General features: G+C 40.5%; 1 protein-coding gene across 3 annotated transcripts in view; it reads left to right on the forward strand.

The window, feature by feature from the left end:
• The first annotated feature begins 2,168 nt into the window (after positions 1–2,168).
• The window catches only part of CNOT2 (CCR4-NOT transcription complex subunit 2), a 96,744-nt gene continuing 76,971 nt past the window's right edge, over positions 2,169–21,941 (forward strand). For 2 of the 3 annotated variants that reach the window (XM_076332864.1, XM_076332845.1), the window contains exon 1: positions 2,169–2,219. The gene's annotated coding sequence lies outside the window, so the exon portion shown is untranslated. The remainder of the gene's footprint in view (positions 2,220–21,941) is intronic. The other variant, XM_076332855.1, reaches the window with a different exon arrangement.

Genomic DNA, 21,941 nt, shown 5'->3' on the forward strand with positions numbered 1-21,941 from the left:
TCACAGTTTATACACATTGTGATTGCTAGTTAGGTTGTTATCCTAAGCGAACCAGTCTAAGACAAGAAAACCTATTTTTTTTCCATTCCCTAGCTCTGTTGAACTATACAGGCTTCTTGTCATATAAATGCTAATTGATTTGCATGTAAACTGTAATTTTGTAATGGACAGAGAGATCCGTCCACATAGATGCAATGGCAATGTCAGGTGCTTAGTTTACTTGCATCATATCGAGTAGTAAGCCTTAAATGGCTTCTCTTTGGGGAAATAGAACAAAAATTAGCTTTTCAAAAAGAAACTCAGACCATTGAAGTGTAAAATGAAACATAATGAAGTAAAATATTTATAAATGGATGTAAAACTCAGTAAGACTATAGAAAAGCTTACTTAACAACAGTAAAGATTAGTAAGATTTATTACTGTTCTCAGTCTAACAGTACTGCCTTTGTCCGTCATGCGGTGTAAAGAATTTTTTTTTCAGATTTAACAACAAAAGTACCCCAGAAGTTCATAGATGCTCTACTTGAAACAAGGTGTTATTTATGGTGTTTTATAATGATTTGTTTATAGCAAATGCATGAGTATTTGAGTCACAAAGGAAAGGTTAAAATAGTAGAATAATAAAATGCAGTATTTTCTTGGACAAAGTCTATAGACATTCATTTCAACGACATGGCACTCATGCTCAGCATGTAACTGTGCTGCACAAAAAGGTGGTGGCATTAAGAAACTGGTCTCCTATGTTAGCTGAAAGACTGTGTTCTTTCATCTTCAAAACATGTTTATGGTGACAGACATGTTGCTGTAGGTACTAACGTTTCTATAAAATATCCTTGTGTAACCTACTGAACACTTAAGTTCGGTTTGGAGCTCCAAAATCAAACTTGAGAAGAAAACATGTGGAATTATTGAAAGAAACATGCTATTTCTGGCAAAGTATTATACGCTCATCTTTTTGTTTGAGTATTTTAAACTTTATGATGATTTCGTAACCAAATTAAGGTAGAAGCGCCATTATTTTTCTTGATGGAGCAGAGAAGCCAGTTCACAAATAATGTTGGCCTCGATCCTGTAAACTCTTGTGGACAGGCTTAGCTTTCGTACCACTGATAGTCTCGTTGAATTCAAGGGGATTATTTGCATTATGAGTGTTTTGTGCATCAGCATTTGCATTTGCTTGAGCCATTGTTGTAACATACATGATTTCAGCGTTGATAAATTAAAGAAAAAAGTCCAGTTCTGTCATCTTGGTAATGCTTTTCCATTTTAGTAACAAAGTGGATGGCAAGGCCTGCCTGCCCAATGCTACCTCACCGACAGAGAAAATATGAACTTTCACACAATTTATCTAATCAGGACAGTAGTTCCTGACCTAGATCCTCCACAGGCTAATGCACAGCCTACAGCAAGGCCAGGCCGTTCTTTCCGCGCTCTCTAACCCAGGGAGAGTTGACAGTCCGGGGTCACAGGTGATGGGACACCCCCTCCGGAAGCTGGGGCGCTTCATGGCGGAGCGCAGCCACCCGGGGTAGGTCTCCACAGCCCCCCGGCACCCCTGGGAGCTCCTGCCTCCGCAGGGTGAGAAGAGGACCGGGGAGCCCCGCTGCTCCCGGACCCTGCTCGCCCCCCACACTCCCTCTCTGCCCCGGCCTGGCCCGGCGCACCCAGCCTGCGCGCCGCCCGGGCCGGGCCGGGCCGCCCTCTCCCCTCACAAAATGGGGGCCGGACCGGGTGCCGTCGCCCGCCGCCCCTCATCCCCGGCCAGCAGCGCCTCTGTCAGCACCGGCGCCTCCGGTCCCGCTAGACTCGTGGAGCGCGGCGGGGCCCGGCCGCCCCGCGGCCTACGTGCCCCGCCGCGGGCCCGCCGACGTACGCGGCCCCAAGCCCTGGGCCGCGTCTCCCGCGGGAGGTGGAGGGAGCGCAGCCGAGCGAGCCTCGCTGCTCCTTCTTCTTCTTCCTCCTCCTCCTCCTCCCCGTCCCCCTCAGCCCCTCCGCGCCGCTCCCCGCGGGGCCGTTCCGTTCCGCTCCGCGTCGCGCCGGGCCGGGCCGTGCCGTGCGGCAGCGCCTGCCCCCGCCCCTCGGCGCTGGCTGCCGGGCCGAGCGGCGGCGGGGTCACGGCGGCGGCGGCGGCCGGGTCAGAGGGTAAAGGTTGCTCCCCCAGCATCCTCCGTGCTGGATACTCAGCCATCTTGGATCCGCGGGACAAGAAAATTCATGCGGTGAGTCCGGCCCCAGCCGCCCCCTCCCCGGCCCCCGCCGCCGCCCCGGGCCCTGCCGCCGTCCCGGCCGCGGACCGATGAGGGAGGGCCAGGCGGCGGTGCGGCCCGCGGCGGGGCCCTGCGGGCCCGGGGCCGTCCCGCCGGGTTTCCGTTTGCTTTTGTCTCCGAGGGGGAGCGGGGGGGACGCGCGGCTCCCGAGCCGGGAGCGCAGCCGCAGGCCCGACCCGGCCCGCCGCCCCCCGCCCTCCTCCGCGGCCGCGGGCGGCGGCGGCCGCCGGGCGCCGCTCCGGGGCCGGCCGAGGCCGCGGCCCAGCGGTGCCTGGGCCCCGCATCCTCCGCGGCCGTCGCTGGCAGCTCGCGCCGCGGCCCGCTCGGCCCGTCCGGGACGGCTCCTTCCCGCCGCCGCCTCGCTGCCTGCCCCAGCCCGGCCCCGGGCCTAGCGGCGGTCGCCTCCGCGCCCCCCGCCGGCCCCGTCTCCGCGCTGCGGCGGGGGTGCGCGGCCGCCTAGCCCCCGCCCGCCGCCTCCCCCCGGGCCCGGCGCCGGGACAGCGAAACCTGCCACCCACGGCCGGGGCTGCCGCCGGCCCCGCTCCCGGGCGGCGCCGGGCTGCGCGCCTCGCTGGAGTGGCCTTGCGGCCTGCTCCGCCGGTCCCCGGGAAGGCCCGGGGTGAAGAAAGGGGGTGAGACAGGGGTACTGCTGGTTGGTTTTCTTTCGAAAAATATCTGTTTTGCCTGCGCCTCTTCCACTCTCCTCCTGGCGGCGGTTAAGGTGGTGTGTAAACAGGTTCTGGTGTTCCCTCGGACGTGTTTGTAAAACAAACTTGAAGCGGACCGACCCGCTTTCCCCAGCGCTGCCCCCGGAGGAAGCAGCCGGCCTTCCCCTGTCCGCCGGGGCGGCGGTTTGAAGCTTTGGCGTGAACCTGACCCGGGGGGAGTGTGCAGGTGCGGGCTGGGGGGGGGGGAGGTGGCAGAGGGTGACAGGTTAGGGGTGAGAGGGGGACACTAGAGCGGTGGGGAAGGGTGCGAGAGGCGGTGTTTACACGCTGTAGTTAGTGTACCTGTGCTCCTGGCGGAAACAAGGATTTGCTTACCAGGTGTCCTAGGTTTAGCATTTCTGTTTTGGGGTGGTTTTTTTTCTGAAGTTACAGGTAACTTTGTTTTGGAGGTTTTGTAATATGAGAAAATGAAAACATGCTGGTGTTAGATGTGCTTCTACTGCTGATCCACATCTAACACCAGCATGTTTTCATTGCTGCTGTAAGTCTGTTTTATCGGGGAAAAACTTGTTTCCACCTTTGCACTATTTTATCCCCAGGGGAAGATAAGAACTTTTTGTGTCTCCTTCTTGTATATGTACGTGTGTGCGTGTGACTTGAGTGTGTGAAGCAGACATTCCTGTGTGATTGCACGGCAGTAACATCTGGTGCTGGTGACTGGCTGCTAGTCTTAAACTCCCTTCCCCCAGCTGAAGAGTTAAGATGATCAAACTTGCTGTCACATCAGTTAGTGGAAACCTTCATGTTTCTGGAAACTTGGATGTGTTTCAGACTGTTAAAACTTGTAAAGACCTGCAAGAGCAAAATAATTGTTTAGGTTTATATTGCAAAGGCATCTTTCCTTGGACCTGGAAGAATTGTTATGTGTGTGTTGATGTACTTCGAGTTCTCTTAGAGTGGTGGTGTGTTAATAGAACACAACTCACAAGATCCAGTTTTATGATCCTGAAGACTATGTATGTGTCCAATGCCTTTTTTTTTTCTTTTCCAATTTCCACTATTGTTTATGTTGAGAATTCAGCCGGCATGCTAAACTTCAAGGTGTTGACTGCTTCTGATTTTAGGAAGGGATTTGAATACTTGCTATCATGAGCTAACTGACTTGACTTGCAAGTGTATTTCCATTTCGCTTTCAGGAAGCTGTTGATAAAGCTAAGAGTGTAGTAGTAGATAAACCTTGTCTACACGTCTCTTCTAGAAACTTAATATTGCTGTCAAAGTTGTCATTGTTATTGTAACCCATTTGTGTGTCAGTTCTACCAACAAATGAAAGCAAAAGCCCTTGGCTAAGAACTGAAAATAAAAAAAAAATCCCTGGAATTTATAAAAAATTTGATTTGAATTCTCTTTAAAAGAATCTAATTTTAGAGCATTGGTATTCAGTAGAAAAAATAGGGCTGTTAACATGTCCTGAAGTTTGATGCTAAAAACTGGTCCCATAAGTGGCTGTTTGCACCTGAAAATCTTGGTGTGTACCTCAGTCCCTTCATATGAAAGTTGTGTGTGGCTGCAGTGGAATGCTAGCTCTCAGAAAGTATTTCTGCTGTATTTGCTATACTTCTAAATGTATTTCTGTCTAGATAGAGATTAACTCTGAAATTAGAAACATTATTGCATTTTTAGCCTCTGCTGTAGCTTTTTAAAAAATTTTACTTATTTTTGCGTTGGTGCCAGGGTCTGTCTGTTGCGTAGTAATTGTGAAGTTGTAAACTCATTATAGCTTTAAAGCAGTCTTGTATCATAACTTTGTTTATTCAAAAATATCTTGCACCTCCTTGTTGTTATTGACTCAAGAAGTGAATAGTACTTAAAAATACACCACAGTGTATTAAGTGAATTAAAATAGAGGTTTCTTGCAGCTGGCTTTCTGACTTGATGTGGAAACTTAAGAGAAACATTGAATTGCTTGTTTTGTTACGAGGCAGTATAGAAAGTGCACCTAAGCTTCCAAGTACAGAATTTTGTTCTAAAGTAAGTAGATCCTCGTATTTAACTTTTTTTAATTATGTCTTCCCTTAAAGCTATAATGTGCTTGAATACAGATTTTTAAAAGGCACCTTAAAAAATGTGTTCTTAAAAAAAAATAAATATAAAAAATTCTTAAATTCTTGGCAGAATACTTGTTGTATTGGTTGTGTGTGTTTCTAAATGTTAGCTCAGAAAGCTCTGTGCCAGTTTATATAGAGGTACAGTACCATAGTAAGTCAAAACAATTTTTTTTTTTGCCACAGATTTAAATGATTGCTCTCTAAGTGATAGTCTTTCTCATTTTTTAAAATTATTATTAATACAGTGTATACATGAATTACAGTGGTTGTTGTCAAAAGCCACGAAGTTCAAGTTAGGTTAGCTTTGCTTCATCTGGGCTTTTGAGGTATAAATAAATAAAAAATTGTATGTAAACATTCTTCTACACAACAGAGATCTGCTAATATTTTTGCTTGAAATTTATCCTGATGTCTCAGATACACTGTACTGAGTAATTCAAAACAACCTGTTTCAGTTGTGTTTCCTGAATACGGCTGGCTTTTTTCTTTTTTCTTCTCTTTTTGTTTTTTTTTTTTATTTCAAATGTGCTTTAGCACATATGTTCTGTGTTTGTGTGTGTTGTGTTGGTCTCCTGACCCAGGTTCCTGTAAAAACATATGAACAACTGAAAGTCTGTGGGTAGTCTCGTTGACTTAAAAGCACCTACTTGCATGTTGACAGTTAACTTCGTGTGTGAGTTTTCAGGATGGATGCTGTATGTTGACAGCTAACTATGCTTTTATTGAGCATTATAACAGCATAGGAAGAGTTGTGTCAAATGAAATTATTGCACAGTAGGATGTTTAAAATTGTCCTTATAGAATTATTTTCTTTTTAGAGAAGGTGTGTGTATACCAAACATGGCCTGTGCTAATCGGTAAGAGATTTCTACATAGGATTTAAAATCTATTTGTGTTTGTATCAGCAAAAATTAAAAAAAAACCAACCCATAAAATGTTCAGATTGCTCTTAATTTATATTTTATCTTTCATTTATAATATTCTGCTGAAAATTGAATATTTGTATTGCGGTAGTGTGTACTAGCTCAGCTTCTGGTCTGGTTGTGTAATAGGCCCCAAATCAAGGTATAAATGATCCTTGCCCAAAGAGGTGACTGAGCCCCCCCGATTTGTCTTGAGATAGCATTGGTTATCAGCACTGTTACAGAAAAGCATGTGTTATTTTTTCCCCTTGACTTGCTTGCTCTGCCATCTGACCGCTCTTTGCACTGCTAATACGTTTAATTTCACGACTCTACATTTCCTAGGAGGATTCCTTTCAGATGATGCTGGTAGGTTAAAACTTGATTATAATTGAGACTTTTTTCAGATGCATCCTTCTCTTCTTGAATTGCAATGTGAGAGTTGTTGGTCAGAAATTCATTAGTAAGTAAACCATTGTTTCCTCCTGTTTTCCTTTTGATTTGGGATAATTTTTGGGGGGTATTTTTAAGTATCATCTTGTACTCCATGTCACTCAGGATTCTTTTTGGTTGCAGTGAGTAGTTTAATGAACTTCTGAAGCATTTTCAAAGTTCTCCCTTCAAATTTTTTATGCATTTGAGATCAATGATGGATGAATATAGTTGGCTGAGGTCAAGTTATTTGTATATTTGTTACTATACCTGTAAAAAGGTATAGTTTATTTAAAATGAAAACTAGTATAAAACGCTGGTGTATTTGTGGGAAGTAAAATGGAAACTCCTACTTTGTGTTACTCTCACTTGAGCAGACAGTAATCCAATGGATTGAGCGTGAGCATAAGAATTGGAGCACACTTTCTGTCTTTCTCAGATACCTACTGAAGTGATGGGTGACTGGGTAAGTCATTTAACCAATTCGTAGCTGAGTTCTAGTCTGTAGTAAGAGGATAGTGCTTTCCTGTGTTTTAATTGCATGGTTCAAGGCTTCTGTGGAACTAGATACCGGTAGCAGTTAACATACATAGTTAGAGAAAGCAATGTTAAAAACCCAAAAATGGCCCTATACCAAATTTGGTAGGCGGCAGTTGTATTGTTTGTCCGTACGTATTTTAGAATTGTACGTCCACAACATTTTTCATTACAATCTAAATGTGTGTATTTGAAAACAATAGCAAGGAGTTTCCAGGCACCAAAAACAAGCAGTATGACTAATTACATTAAACTAACCACAAGTATTTTAAATTATAAACTGTTAGTGTTGAGATTTGTAGACAACTTCTTGACAAACAAGTTTTTCTAAGGCTGCCTTCCTAACACAGACGATAATGTAATAAAATATATATCTTTTCTGTCTAAGGATTGTAGGAAGATGCCCATCCTAGTGCAAAATAAGTAACTAATGCTTGCGTCAGTGGACTGTGTACTTGTCATACAGTCTATATGACTGTGTGAGTTTTTTCTTCAAGCTTCACTGGAATAGTATTTTTCCCCTTCCAGCCTACTAAAACCTTGCATTGTTTGAAGTAGACTGACTATTCTTTGTAACTATTTTTAATGCATTTTTTTGTTCTAATTGTGAAAACTGTTCTTGCAAAGGAAGTGTTGCCAGAGAATTATAATGATGGAAAAAAGGTCTGCCAACCTTCCTTCTGTTGCTCTGCTGTATAGGGGACTTGTTCAGGTATATGCTTGGAGTATTTCACCATTCAGTAGTAATGCAGTTTGTGAGAAGGTACTTGTTACATATAAATATATTTAAAAAAAAAAAAAGTATAAAGCAGGAAGATAGCTGTGAAGCAGGTATTTTATGTAATGACTAAGTAGGTGAAAAAAATGTATAGAAGAAGGTCTTCTCTTCTTGAGAGTTTATACCATGCTTTGTGGTGTGGAGAAGTGGAAATCTGAAAGGTTTTAAAAAATAAATCAGAGCTGTATGCAGTGTCAACTTTTGAAAGACTGAAGAGATGATGAGCAATTCTGAACGTTAAAAGTACCTTGCAATATTGTGTCCGCCTGTAAAACTGTTTGCAGTAAAAAATCTTTTTATATGAGATATTTGATTAATTTGTTGCAATGTCGGTACTGTTCTTGTTACTTTGCTGTGTGGTGTACCTTTTTCAACATGTCAAAAGCATCATCATAAAGTATAAAGGTATTGCTGACTTACTGTGGACACACATTTCTAGTGAGTTGCTTCTTCAAGATCAAATTGATTAAGATCAGCATTATACATGAGAATAAGTCAGTATCTCTTCTTATTTCATGGCAGAAGTTGAAGTGTGCTATTGTGATACGGAGTTCACTTTTTTTAGGAAACTTTTTGGCAATTTCAGGATGATATGTTTTGGGCAATAAATACATGATTTGTTTTCCCCCTACTTCTGGAAGTTCAGTTATATAAGAACATGTATATTGTGGGACATCTATGATGAAACAGGAAGTATTCCGAATTTCTTGAAAGGGCAAAATGTAGCTTCCAAGAGACTGGTGCTCTTCTGAGCCCTCCTTATCACAGGTAGGTGTGTATTGTGGCTACTAGCAGTATATGCTTGATAGCAAGTAGTATTTTCATAACAGTTTAATTAGGAATTTGCAAACTGTGAAGTTAGCTGTGATCTTTTATTTGTCTCCAAAAGACATGTAACTTCAGTTTAAATGACCTATTTTTAATTTTTTTTTAAGGCATCTGGCAGTTCTTTTAGGGTCCTAACTGTAGATTCAATTTCAAGCTTCCCTTTCTTAAATACGCTACTAGACTGAATTTGTTTTTATAGGAGCAGGTCAACAAGTCTTGAAAACTGGGATGGCGAAATGTAGGTCTGGTTGGCAACCAGGAATGACCGGCATATTTGACTGCCCCTTAACCGCAGCAGGTTAATACAGCTGCTGGATTTTTCTATGTTAGCGGATACCTGCATCTGCAGAGTCTGTTTTTTAAAACAAAAACATTTTGTGAGGTGTGTTTTAAAACTCAGTAGACTAAGTGTAGTCCGCAGGCCACGCTGTTAATGTACTTAGCAAAGAGCCTGAAGAGGAATAGTGTAGGCTGCAAATGAATAAACAGTGGTAGTGAAATCTGTTGATAGTAGGATACGCTTAATGGATTGTTTTATGTCTGTATCTGCAAGAAATAGGGGAAGCAATATTGATAAATTCAGGTGGGGTTATTTTGAAGAGCAGTGTGATGCATGACCATGAAATTAGCTGTAACTTTTTTTTTTAAATTTTTAAAATAGGTAAAAATGAGAGGAGCGGTGATAATCAGAGATAGTGAGGGAAGAACGAAGTTTAATCTAGGCAAATGCATGCTGAGTTAATTCTGCAGTATCTAATACTGTTTGAAGAAAGCAAACACCTAGGAAGCTTTGATTCAGTTTTTCTCAGGAGGTGTGATTTATGAGATTATTTGGTTTGTCTGTCCTTCCCCCCCAGTGAGTGTATATATGTGTATGTATATATAAAAACTTATAATACATGTATACAGTGTATATAGGTAACCCAGCTTTTGAGTTAACTCAAAATTTAAGCATTTAATTTATAGTTATAAATATATTTATATATGTAAACTTAAATCTGAAAGAGGAATTAAAACTCAAATTATGGTCCTACAAAACTCATAAAATTGTGACTAGGTAGAGGAAGGAAGTCCAAATTAGTGCACCCTCTTGGAAAAGAGATAGTCAGACCTGATCTAGTATGTATTCTGTAGGATGGCAGCTGGTCAGGCAGCCTGTGAGCACATGTAGACTTCCAGAGTGTCTGCACCACAACTCTTCCCTGGAGCAGTAGGGAGAGTCATGAAGAGATGTGGAAAAGGGGGAAGTTGAGGGTTATCGTGGTGTGGGAGAAGTATTAAGAAACAAAAGAACTAATCTGTAAGAAACTAGTTTTTATTCTGCTGCTCATAAAAATGAATATGTCTGTATTTATGATTAGTAGTGTAGTGTGGTTTTTTTTGTTTTTTTAATGAACCCAAATTATCTTTCTTAGTCTCAGATGGCTCAGTAGTTTTTGGGATTGGCAGGAGAGAACTCTAATCTGAATCGAATCTAATATTCTGCTCCAAGTGAGCAGTTGTTCTTTGTGCACATTGATGTAACTGTCCATGGCTCTGCAACAGATTCCAGTGCAGTACTTATTTTTAGAAGCACATTACAAAATTAAGTGCATAGTCTTATGTAACACTTCTTGTATTGTTAGCACCTAGAGGCTTCATCCCCACTGGTATGAAGCAGAACACATCCTACATAATTTTTGATTGTGGGTATTTACATCTGAAATACTTTCCCTGTCAGTGTGGCCAAACAGTAACTTTGCTGGTGTTTTAGGAATATCAAATTTCTTGTTTGGACAGTTAGATATGTTACTCCTCTGCATTTGCAGAGTTTTACAGTATTAATTTGGCATATCTGAGCAAACCAACAGTTTGAAAGTACTGTGTAGTGCGTTAGACATTTGTTTCTCTAATTCAAAGAAGCCGGTGGATTCCTGCTCACAGGTATGTGCACTTCATATGTTACATTTTCTCACAGACCTCTCATATAATCTGGCTCTGCACTCTAACTGTGAGAGTTCTGAAAGTCTGTGGATGTTGCAGATGTGAAAAGGAGATGTTAATTGCATTAATGCAACTTTGAGGGCAAACTTGAAATATGCTTAAAAATAAACCTCATTTTTCTTTCAGTATTTTAGGTGACGTTTATGATCAAATTATACTATTCTCTGAGCTGTTGTACATCTCTTGCTGTAGTCTTAGCAATGTTTTGATCTCTTTAATGTGACTTTTCTCATGCTTTTTGAATTCGGGCTGCAAATAACATGTTAAATTAAATGATAGAATGCATCATGTCTTGCTGATAGGATGACACCTGTACAGAACAAACTTGTCATGTAAATAATTTAAGGGACAGAAATTGGATTTATGAAGAATTATAACTTTATTAGAGTAACTTGGTTCTCATTTTTTACCACTTCTTGAAGTAGGTACTATATTTTTATGTTAAGAGCACAGCTGAAATTTCAGAGTAGAGGATTGAAAGTTGAGAGTCTCAAAATCTGAGGCCAAAACAGAGACATCCATTGTTTGTTCTATTACTGTCCTTATAAAAGTTAATTTTCTCTAGTGTTGTTTACTGATATCCCAAGTGCTTCATTTTACAAGGCCCTTCTCTTTCCCTGAGGGATCCTGTAGTTCAGTGAAGAGTGAATTCAAAGGGATCTGAAATCTGAAGAAATAGATACTTGCAAAACTAAACAAACAGGTAGTCTTTTCATTAGGTTGCAGCTTTAAGAATAAATGAGATTTTGTAGATGCTTTTAATGATTGTTTTACCTGAACAATTCAAATTATTTAATTTCGTAGCAGTGTCTAGGTCAAGTATCCAGAACTTTGGAGCAGGGGAAGTACTGTCAGCCCTCAGACTTCCTTGTCAACCATGGAGGTCATCCTGAAAGACTGAAAAATTTGTAAAGCTTGGTATTTATTACCTAATAATTTATTTATTATAAAGGCCAATGAACCTGGTGAAGGGTCTAGAGCACAAATCTTATGAGGAGTGGCTGAGGGAACTGGGGTTGTTTAGCCTGGAGAAAAGGAGGCTCAGGGGAGACCTTAATGCTCTCTACAGCTACCTGAAAGGAGGTTGTAGTGAGGTGGGTGTTGGTCTCTTCTCCCAAGTAACAAGTGATAGGATGAGAAGAAACGGCCTCAAGTTGTGCAAGGGAAGGTTTAGATTGGATATTAGGAAACATTTCTTCACCGAAAGCGTTGTCACGCATTGGAACAGGCTGCCCAGGGAAGTGGTGGAGTGACCATCCCTGGAGGTATTTAAAAGATGTGGAGTAGATGTGGTGCTTAGAGACATGGTTTAGTGGTGGACTCGGCAGTGCTAGGTTTATGGTTCGACTTAATCTTAAAGGTCTTTTCCAACCTAAATGATTCTATGATTTATAACACCAGAAGCCCATGCTTCAGTATGAGGGTTACCCTTGGCAAAGTATGGGTTACCTTTGTCCTCCTGAGGCCAAACAGCATATATACGTATTCAGATAGGTAGATATGTGCCATTTCTACATGGATAAGTTTTGTTTCTAGGTTGGACTCGGGCTGTTCAGTGGGAGAGTGGGTAGCAACAGTAGGTGTCAGCCTGCTGTAAGGCCTGTCATCCTGTGCCTTCTCCATTTGGTTGTGGATCTTGGGAAACCCTCTTGACCCAGCTTGTGTACTGGGGGGAAAGAACCACAAAGCACTGCACCACCCTTCCTGGAGGCCTGTGGACACCATCCCCCTTATCCTGGTGATGAGGAGACAATCCCTCCTGTTCTTGAGGAACTGATGAGTATGCCTGTGAGGGGAAGGAGCAGGATGTCCAACACAAAATCGTTGCTACTCAGCTTTGCCTTGTGAATAGCTATGTTTTGCATTTTTCTCAGTTCTGGGCTCTCTAGAGAGCCCTGGGACACAGCTAGAGCACTGTGGCTCTGGGAGAAGGAAGGATGTTCATCTGCTGGTGCTGAGGGACTCCCAAGTGCCATGTTCTCTGTGTAGAAAGCCTGGGACTGTGCCCTAGCCACGGTGGAGCAGGCATGCACCTCTGGTAGGCAAGGCAAGGAACAGGAGGGCAAGGGTGGGGGAAGCACCCCAGAGAGAGAGCGCCTGCGCAGGTCAGGCCATGTTGTTCTGTGCCTGGTGTGTCAGCCCGGGCCTAGCCTGTCAGTTAATACTGCATTTGTACAGGAGAAATGCAATGTTTTTGTAGTAAATATGTTCCTCTGTTCTGTTTGGTATTGTTTCCTCTTTTTCTAGAGTAGTAATCCAGGGAGCCAAATGCAAGAATAACACATTGGTTGTGTATTTCAGCATTTATGTGCCCAGTCTTTTTTTAAGAGTGTATTCCAAAGTTTTCTCACCACAGCTGTCTGTCATCTGTCTGTCCACTGGTAAGAGAGGACTGCTAATGTCGAGGACGCCCTGGTGGTTGTTGGCATTTTATCTCGGAGTCTTCTTGGCCTGCTTTGAGCAGGGTTGTGTCAGGAAACTGTTGGTATCACTAGGTTCACAGGGGTTGTTAGGAGAGGGGAGTTTTGTGAAAAGAACTTCCTATTTATTTTTGTGTAAAGAGTCAGTACACACTATTTACTTTAAGTGCTTAATTGTCCTGTTAATATAATTTAATTTTGTGAAGTTAGTTTGTTTATCCTACGCTCCTCATATAACTTGCTATTTATGAAAAGTTTTAGATTTTTGTGGAAGATGGTGTAACCCCCCTTCCCTCTGTAATTAAGTAAAACTTTGAAATTTTATGTCGGGTTTCTTCAGTGTCTGCCTTTTTGACTTGCAACATATAGAATGAATGGATAGTCTTTTCATTGACTAACTCAGGGTCAGAATGAGCTCACATCCCTCTAACGTTGCCCTTGCCATGGCACTCTCTAAAACTGCGTGGGTATGTTTTGATCCTTCTGAGGCATGGATATTTTGGTTGTGAACATGTTTTCTGTGAAAACTCTTAGTCACTAATAATTGTAGTGACACTTTAAAATATCTGTTACTGTTTTTACTGGAAAGGAAAAAAAAACATAAAACCACAAGAGAATGACAGATTTTGTTTAGAAGGTAACCTTCTGAAATTGTTATGCATGAAGAACACTTAAAATAATCCAGTTGTCAATGTTAAACTCTAATACTGAAACAGGAAAAAAAAAAAGTGAAAATTGTCTTGCCTAATCAGTTGCCCTCATGCTTTGTAGTGTCAAACCCAGAAGACATACCAAGTTTTGCCTTGGTTAACAAAAGAAAATTCCCTTTGGTGGTGTTTCTTCTCTCTGAATGCAGCTACCATGGTTCTGCCCACGTTATCCTTTTCTCTTTTCCTTTTTTTTTTCCTCTCTCCTCTGAAGAACAACTCAGTATTTTTCTCTCAGAGGTGACAGTCCAGCTGTGTCAGGGTAAGGGGGCTATCTTGGAACAAGATGGACAGCCGCTGATAGAGCAGGTTTGGTTTGGGTTCCACGGCAAGGTCTTGTCTTTCACTGGAAACCTCACCAGTTCCTGCTCTTGTCAGCAGGCTGACCTCTGTGGACACTGTCAAACTGGCAAAATAAAATCGGCAAAAAATCAGAATTACAAATGGCTAGATTACTGATGGAAATATGTCCCTTGAGTAAGAATGAGACTCCTAGTGGTACTTTGTAATTGTACATCTGTTATGAGGAGCTAATTTAAATTTGGGGTTGATGTATGAAGTGATAGCGATAAAAATCTATGCAACACTGCTGAAGTGGTCATATCCCTCACATATTCATTTTGTAATATTTCCTTTACATTTTTTGTAACATCAACTATGCTTTGAAATTTTAGCTATTAGTAGTTTAAATTTTTTTCACTTAGTGTGAGAAGCTTTGAATTGGGTTACTATATAAATCTAGAGAGGAGCAACTATGTTCCGTCAAGTGATGAAGGCATTCCCAGTGTTAGTATAGGCACATGATGCTGTGAACTTAATTTTTATCCGAAGACAGGGTTTTAGATAAATGCAGAACACTTTAGCTAGCCTTTTTTGTCTCCTGGGCTCCCAGAATGCCTCCTTTTTCTACCTTATGTATTCTTACAGTTTGTTTTTTTGTCCCTGTACTTTTCTTTCTCTTTTTCATCTATTCTTTTCACTCTGTTTCTTTGCTTCCCCAGCAATTTGAGATTGAAAAGCGAAGTTTTGGATTACCTCATTGTTCTTCGTGATACTTAGTCTTTGTATTGCCACAAATTGTCTGATTTTCAGTTCATAAACTGAGAGAGATGTAGGTCAGTGTTTATATGAGCATTTGAAGTTTTTTTACAAACAAACCCCTCCCTCAGTCGGTACATAAAACCCTGCTTCAGTGAATGTTAAAATTGCAAAAGCAAGGCAATCTGAATTTAAGAAAGGCTGGAATAAAGGTTTTCTTTCCTGTCTTAAGAGGTTCCATCTGCATATCACTATTATATAGTTTTTTGATCAAATGCTGTTTTTCCCAGAGGACTCTGGCCTCATTTGCTGGACAGGATGCATGGTGTTTGCTCACTGAGGTTTTTCTTTTTTAATCCCATTGTTCAGATCATGCTATCCAAAATTGTAAGTAAATTCTGGATTAATGTTTTCTCCCAAATTTCCTCACTACAGTTTCATGGAAGTGCTTTATAATACATTTTTGAAAAAGTTATATTTTTATATTGCCTCACTGAGGTGACAGCCATGCATTACAAAGAGAAACTGAGGCATTGGCTTAATATTTCATAACAGAAATACCTTTCATTTAATTTGCAGCTGTGAATGGTTAATGCTTCTGCATAGGCTCTTGAAATTTTTCAAGCAGAAGGCACTTGTGAAAATCTTCATGTGGCTCCCCCAGCATTGTTAAAATAGAAAAAAAAAGACAAACCTTAAGAGACAGGCGTAAAATCAGTTAACATATGAGACATTTAAACATCTTAGCTAGACATGTTTTCTTTCTGTAGTCTCTGCCTCATTAATTAGAAGAGGGTAGAGGTACATCTTGACAGTAGTCCCTGGTCCATTGACTGTACACCAAAAGAATGAGGAAATCCATGTGGTGGATCTGAGCCCAGGGTCTGCTGCTCTGCATGCTGTAGTGGCTGGGTCTTTGGGACTCTCTGCTTTCAGATGCATCAGCATCTTATACGTCTGTCTCTCTCTCTGTGCAGTTTCTTTTTCTGTTCCTGTTCTGAACTCTAGTTCCTCTTCTGGTTTCCTCCTCCCCTCTGTCCTAGCTATCCTCCTAATGGCACCCAACTGATTTTTAAGAGAATTAAAGTATTTCTCAGTCCTAGGATGAAGTGTCCTTAGCTGTCCTGTGGCTAGGCTTACATCCACACCGTTGCACGGAGGTCTCATGCAAGAAGGTGAAACGTGCGTTGTAGATCAGCAGAGAGAAGTTGTGAAATTGTGTACGATCTCAGCGTAGCGTGTGAGCGGGGTGGTGTTGCAGAGCCTTACAGCTGAAGCAAACTTGAGCAGGTCTTCCTTGTGATGGTACACAGCGCCTTCCTAAGACAAGACATGCCCTGCTTGTCAGTGTTGCACAGTGTTCAAGTCCTGGAGCATCCCAACAGACTAGATTTTAAAATGTTTTCAGCTGGAGGGGGGATGTTTTCCTGTTTAAAAACATTCAGAAATGATTGAACTATCTTAGCTACTTAAAAAAAAAAAAAAAAATCTGATCAGTTCGGCCTTAAAGATGGTTAAAGGAGGTATTTGGGCATAAAAGGCTTGTGCATTCTGCAATTTGGCCAAGTGAATGAATATGGGGTCTTAAAAGCAATGACTGAAATTATCTAACACAGTATTACTGCCTGTGCTGTCTGTAGCAATGTAAGTTGCTCTGAAGAGTAGAACCGAATCTGTATGTTTTCATAGCTTTTTCTTCTTCCAAAGTAGTGCATTTGAAGGCAATTTTAAACAAGGCCCAGATTAAAGTGCATTTCATGTGCATGCAATTTACTGTGCAGTTCTCTGAATATGGAGTATAAGAAGAGCTATAGAAAATTTCTGTAAAATTGTTAGTCTGGAAGTGTTGGATAAACCCTCAAATTACAGAATTGTTTTCAGAATTCCTAACTTTAAAACATGATATGGTTTTCAAAGTGAGTTATCTGCCCAAGATTTCTTTTGAAAATAGCACTGGAGTTAAATGCTTAGAAAAAGTATTTTTGCACTCTCAATTTTTTTATTTTGTTTTTTTTTGTTTTTTTTTTCTGAGAAGCAGCTTCACTTGAGGAGAGAAGTTGTATCCATAGGAAGATTACTGGCATTTATGAAAATGGACTGGAAAGCAGGGGTTAGCTATAACTTGATAGTTAAGGAATGACTACCATTGCTACATTAAAAAAAAAAACCAAACAACTTTGTTTTAAATGAAGATACTTCAGTTGTAAGGGTATAGGAGGATTATGTAATGAGGAAAAAGGGTGAAGCAATTAAAAGAGAAAGTGTTTGCTACAAGAGGAGTGAATGTTCTCAGGTGAGGTGAAGGTTTTAGTTTTATTTGGTGTGTTTGCCTACGTTAAAACTATCGTGAAAATAGTAAAGATGTCTATTCAAGTAATATATGACTCATTTTCTCCTCTTCTTTGTATTTTACAAGTGAGGCGGTTAATACCCAGACTCAGCTATAAATCTTTGGGTGTCAATTTAAGATCCAGATTTATCTCACACATCTTCCTCCACTTAATTTTAATGCTTGAGGTGAAATTTCTCTCTTCTGACTTCAGCGGGCTAAAAGGTAGGCATCTAGGCCTCTGGAAGTCCAGGGAAAGAAATGGAAGAACTTCTATGTATCCTTGAAAACACATGCATATACCAGAAATGAGCATTTGCTCTCTGAATGAATAAGCATAACTGAAGAGAGTGCATGTGTTACTGTAATGTGTATAACAGATCATACAGTCAGTTTAAGTGCTGCTGTACCCTTTTCCTCCTTTTCAGGCTATACTTGTGGCAATACACATAGAGCAAATCTATATGTTATGCAAGTATGCTGCAGATAATGAACAATCAGTAATTTTCACTAGGATGGACTTAAATGTGTAACTGTGACATTGTGAGTTGCTAGAGTAAAACTTTCCTCCTTTATGCTTCAACTTCCAGGTAGAGGGATTTTTTCTTATTATGTGGATCTTGTTTTCTGCCTGTAACCCAGGGTTTTGGTAAAAATCTTCCTATATAAATACGCAGTAGCGATGCTAGACTTGTGCTAAAGCATAAGAACCTAAGTCTTGTATCACTATAGCAATTACAGTATAATGTATTAACAATTGTGAAACCTTTGTGTTTTTTTTTTTTTTAAAAGCATGCAGCAATGTATAGTCAGTAGAACCCCTGTGGGATTATGCATTTTTTTGAAGACTGCCTCCGTGTGCCTGTTTGAGTAGTGTTTATTGAGATCACAAATGAGAATGTGGTTAGCATAGTTTCCTGTGAGGGATCAGTTCTGGACTCATACTTTCTTCTCCCCGCTTTGTCAGGCCTGTGTTGTGGTGCTTGTCCTTCTCGGTGAAGGGCCTGTATTGAATTATGGTTTGTTTATTGGCTCTTCTGACTCTGGGACCTTTCCTCTTAAAACTTCTTTGTCTGGGAAAACCAGAGTCTGTAGTTTATAAAACTTATTTAGATTCTTTTGGCTGAAAAGTGTGATAATCTTTTAATGTATAATTTTATAATGATGTGCAGTGTTAGTGCATAGTTCCGTTAATATTGCAGACTCTTCATGTGTGCTTCCCCCTGCAGATGCATGTATAAATCATTGCCAGTTTTGACTAAAATATGTTTAAGTTACAGTTTTGTGCTTACTTTTAGAGAATCAGAACAGTGTAAATTGGATTAGATGTAGAATATGCAGAATAAAAAGTTAGTGAACTGTGTAATCTTTGCTCAGTAAATGACTCAGTGTCCTCTAATTTTGCAGTTCTCTTTAGATCTATTGTGAGAAAGCCCTTCCGGGGCCACCATGCTAACTGTATGAAGTTAGCCCAAGGTACTGACCTTGCTTATAAAAACCTTCTTAGAATATGAGGTAGAGTTCTTGTCACCAATTTCTGTGTCCTAACAAAGTTCTAAATCAGGCTACATTGCCTTTGAATTTTGGGGTTTTTTTAAAGTTTTTTTTTAATTGAAGTTTTGTTTGTCTATGTCAAGTCAAGTGTGTAAAATACTCAAGAATCACTAAATTTTAACACTGTTAAAACTCATCTTTATGATGTGTTTGTTCTTTAAATTGGCTATTAGACTTTACAACTGTAGAAATGTGCTTGATACTGATGGACTTACTATAAACATTTACTGTGAAAACTTTTTTTTTTTAAAAAGAAGAGTTCTGGATCAGTAAGAAATGTAATGGTAAAAATCTAGTTTTCTGAAGAGGTAGATATGGAAGTGGTTAAGGGAGCCTCCGTTAGGGCAGCAGAAGTATATTATTCCCATATACATCATGTAACTGACACGTGTTAATCATGATGCACTTCAAAGGAGTAAACTACTGAAACAATTTCTTTCATTTAGGCTTTAATCTTGGATGTTTGGTCATAATTTAGGAAAGCTTTACTCTGAAAGAAAAGTATGAGTGGATTAATTGTATTTAATTGAAAACTTTTTCTTAAAGGATTTTTTACACTGGAGCCATACTAAATGACATTAAATAGTAACTATGCCAGTTAGAAAAATGGTGCTCTTTCATACTTTTAGTTAAAACTTTTAACTTACGTTTCATGTGGTTTTGAAGATTCTTGAAGGGCCAGTTCTTTTAAAAAGTGAAATTTCTTTTGTGTTAAGCATCAGCCTCACTGGATTTAATTTCAGTATTAAAACCTATAGTTTCTCAATATTGCAGATAATAGATTTAATAGTGAAGATGATTCTTTTTTTTTCTTCATCCTGTTACAGAGAAGTCTAGAGATTTCTGGATTTTTTTTTTTTTAATTCTGTGGTGAAAGTATATGTTTACTCTTGATTTTTAAACATGAGTTGCAATCTCCAAACTGATATGCCATCAGGTATATATTCCAAAATTGGGCAATCTATTTTTACACATAGATTTGTTTTGAGGGATAATATAACCTGAGATTGTGGCTTTGCTACATTTTGCATTCTTGCAGAATTTAGTGACAGTTCTCAAGTGAACGTCTTCCTTATAGAACCTTGTTATGGGAAAGGTAAAATTTAGGATTGCATATTGAAAGGTGTCTCAAAACATCTCAAACCCACAGTGTCACTTTCATTAAACCAAGTTAATAGTTCAAGTTTTTATCCTTCTGAGAAATAGCAAGTCTAATACGGTGCAGAAAAATGCTTGTGATATCCCTAGCTATTGCAGAGGACTCTGATCCTGACATCAAGATCAGAATGGTGAGTAAAGGAGATACTGAAATTAAAAGCATGATATCCACTTAAAAATACCTTTAGCTTGCGTCCAGATAGGAGACTGACAGTACTGTCTTCTGTTTGTTTCTAAGCACACATTTGTTAAGCAAACACTTTGGATTACTGGGATGCTTAAAACTACCTGATGGATTTCCTAAGTAACATCTCTGTTAACCCTTTAAGTAAATAATGTCTCTGTTAAAGGGTTAACAGAGATGTTACTTAGGCATTAAGTCTACCTTTTCTCAGTTAGCTCAAAGGACCTTCCCATAGGTTTGTTATGGAAAGTAAATGTTCAGATCCAGGGATTCCCGTGCTGTGGCCAAGTTAGGAGAGGGACAGCTGATTCTGGATCTCCTGTCTTGGAGATCAGTGTCCTGGAAGGTACTAGTGTTTGATAAATAGATAGCATACAAGACTATAGGAGTGTGTCCCCTGAAATGCCGTTTAAGGGTTTATAAAGCAAAAGTCATGAAACTGTTCTTCATTTATATTCCTCTGATTCCTTGCAGCTGGTCTTGCAGCTCGCCATTCCAAGGGCATAGAGGAATAGGCTCTGTCTCTTAGAATTATTTTTACTCCTCTGCCTTTCTTGAAAATGCCAGTATTACCATTCATAGCCTGCAAAAGATGTTTTGTATAGGAAGCGAAAAGCATTAGATGGAGAGATTTTAGAAAAAGTGTGGGAATGTAAAAAGCAATGAAGGTCTTTGACAATGTGGGCTGTTGAGGACAGTGTCATGTTTTTCTCTCTTGGAAAAAAGAGACAGAAACTGTTTATGCAAGGTGCTGGTTTCCCCTAGAAAGAGGTTAAGGAAGAATGATCTAAACCTATTCTGCTTTACTTCTGTGATGTCAGCCTTCCGAATGAAATGTCAACTGCAAAGCAATAGCTTTGATACAGCCGTGTCTGAGCAGACTACTTATGATCATCACTGCCACAGAGCGCTTTGCTCTTCCTTTTATTTTTTCCTTCATTCATAAAAGCTTCCTGGCAAACAGTGGCCTGCCAGCACAGGTACCTGTATGACAGGGAAGTGAGCAAATAAACATAAACCCAGGAGATCCTGCCAGTCTGTAAGCTGGCTACAAAGTTGCTGTGAGAACCAGTGAAGTTGGTTGGCAGAGCCTGCTCTGATAAATCTGAAAAGTCGTTTTTTCACTGTTCATTGCTAGACAGGCTTGCAAGCACTGCCTTAGGCTCTAACAATTATCTCTGATTTCCAGCAAGGCAGCTGAATTAAAGAGAACTGCTACATCAGGGAAAGATGGGAACGAGTTTCTAAAGAGATATTGCAAGTAGTTTGCTGGGCTCTTCTCCAGCTTAAACGTCATCTAGGAAGCTATTGCTGTTCTTGGTCCTTCTCACAAAATTAGATTTTGGAGGTCACAGATGGAATATTTCATAGATGGAGCAAGATCCTGGCTCACCAACTAATTTAAACGTGTCATTGAAGTAAGATGTTGTGTGTCTGTTCATGATGTGACTAATATGATACTTCCCGGACTATCCATTTGAAATTGCCCGAGTCTAGGTGAAGTCCAAGATCCTTTTCTGTATAGGATGCCTTTTTCTGTAACTGTCTGTAGCGAGTATACTTCTTTTGCACATTTCCAGAATAATTTCTGCATTATTTTCTGCTTTGATGCCCACTTAAAGGTGAGTATCATGCCAGTAAGCAAATGGGTAGAAAGGTCCTGTTGTTTTCCATGTCAGTATCACCTTTTTACAAAAGTCACTTGATAAGCTACTAACCCAAAATAGAAAAGGTCTGTTGGGACAAATCTGCAAAATGAGTTATGGTAAAATAAACTTTATGGGGGAGAAACTTCAAATCTGTCGTCTTGCATTGCTGTAGACTCCTCTCAGGTTTTTTTTGTTTTGTTTTTTTTTTTCTGTTTTTATCTATATGCCTGTCTTATCCAAAGGTAGCTTTCTGATATTTTCCTAACAGTCCAATTACTTCTCAGCTTCTTTAAGTGTGTCTGTTTCCAGGAGCCAGACCTTCTGCCTTTCTAGTAGCAAGTCCTAAGTCTGGCTCTTGGCTGCTGCAGGCTGAGTATCCGTTATAATAGGCTCATAGAA

This window comes from Aptenodytes patagonicus, chromosome 1 (assembly GCF_965638725.1).
Source record: "Aptenodytes patagonicus chromosome 1, bAptPat1.pri.cur, whole genome shotgun sequence".
NCBI classification, from domain to species: domain Eukaryota; kingdom Metazoa; phylum Chordata; class Aves; order Sphenisciformes; family Spheniscidae; genus Aptenodytes; species Aptenodytes patagonicus.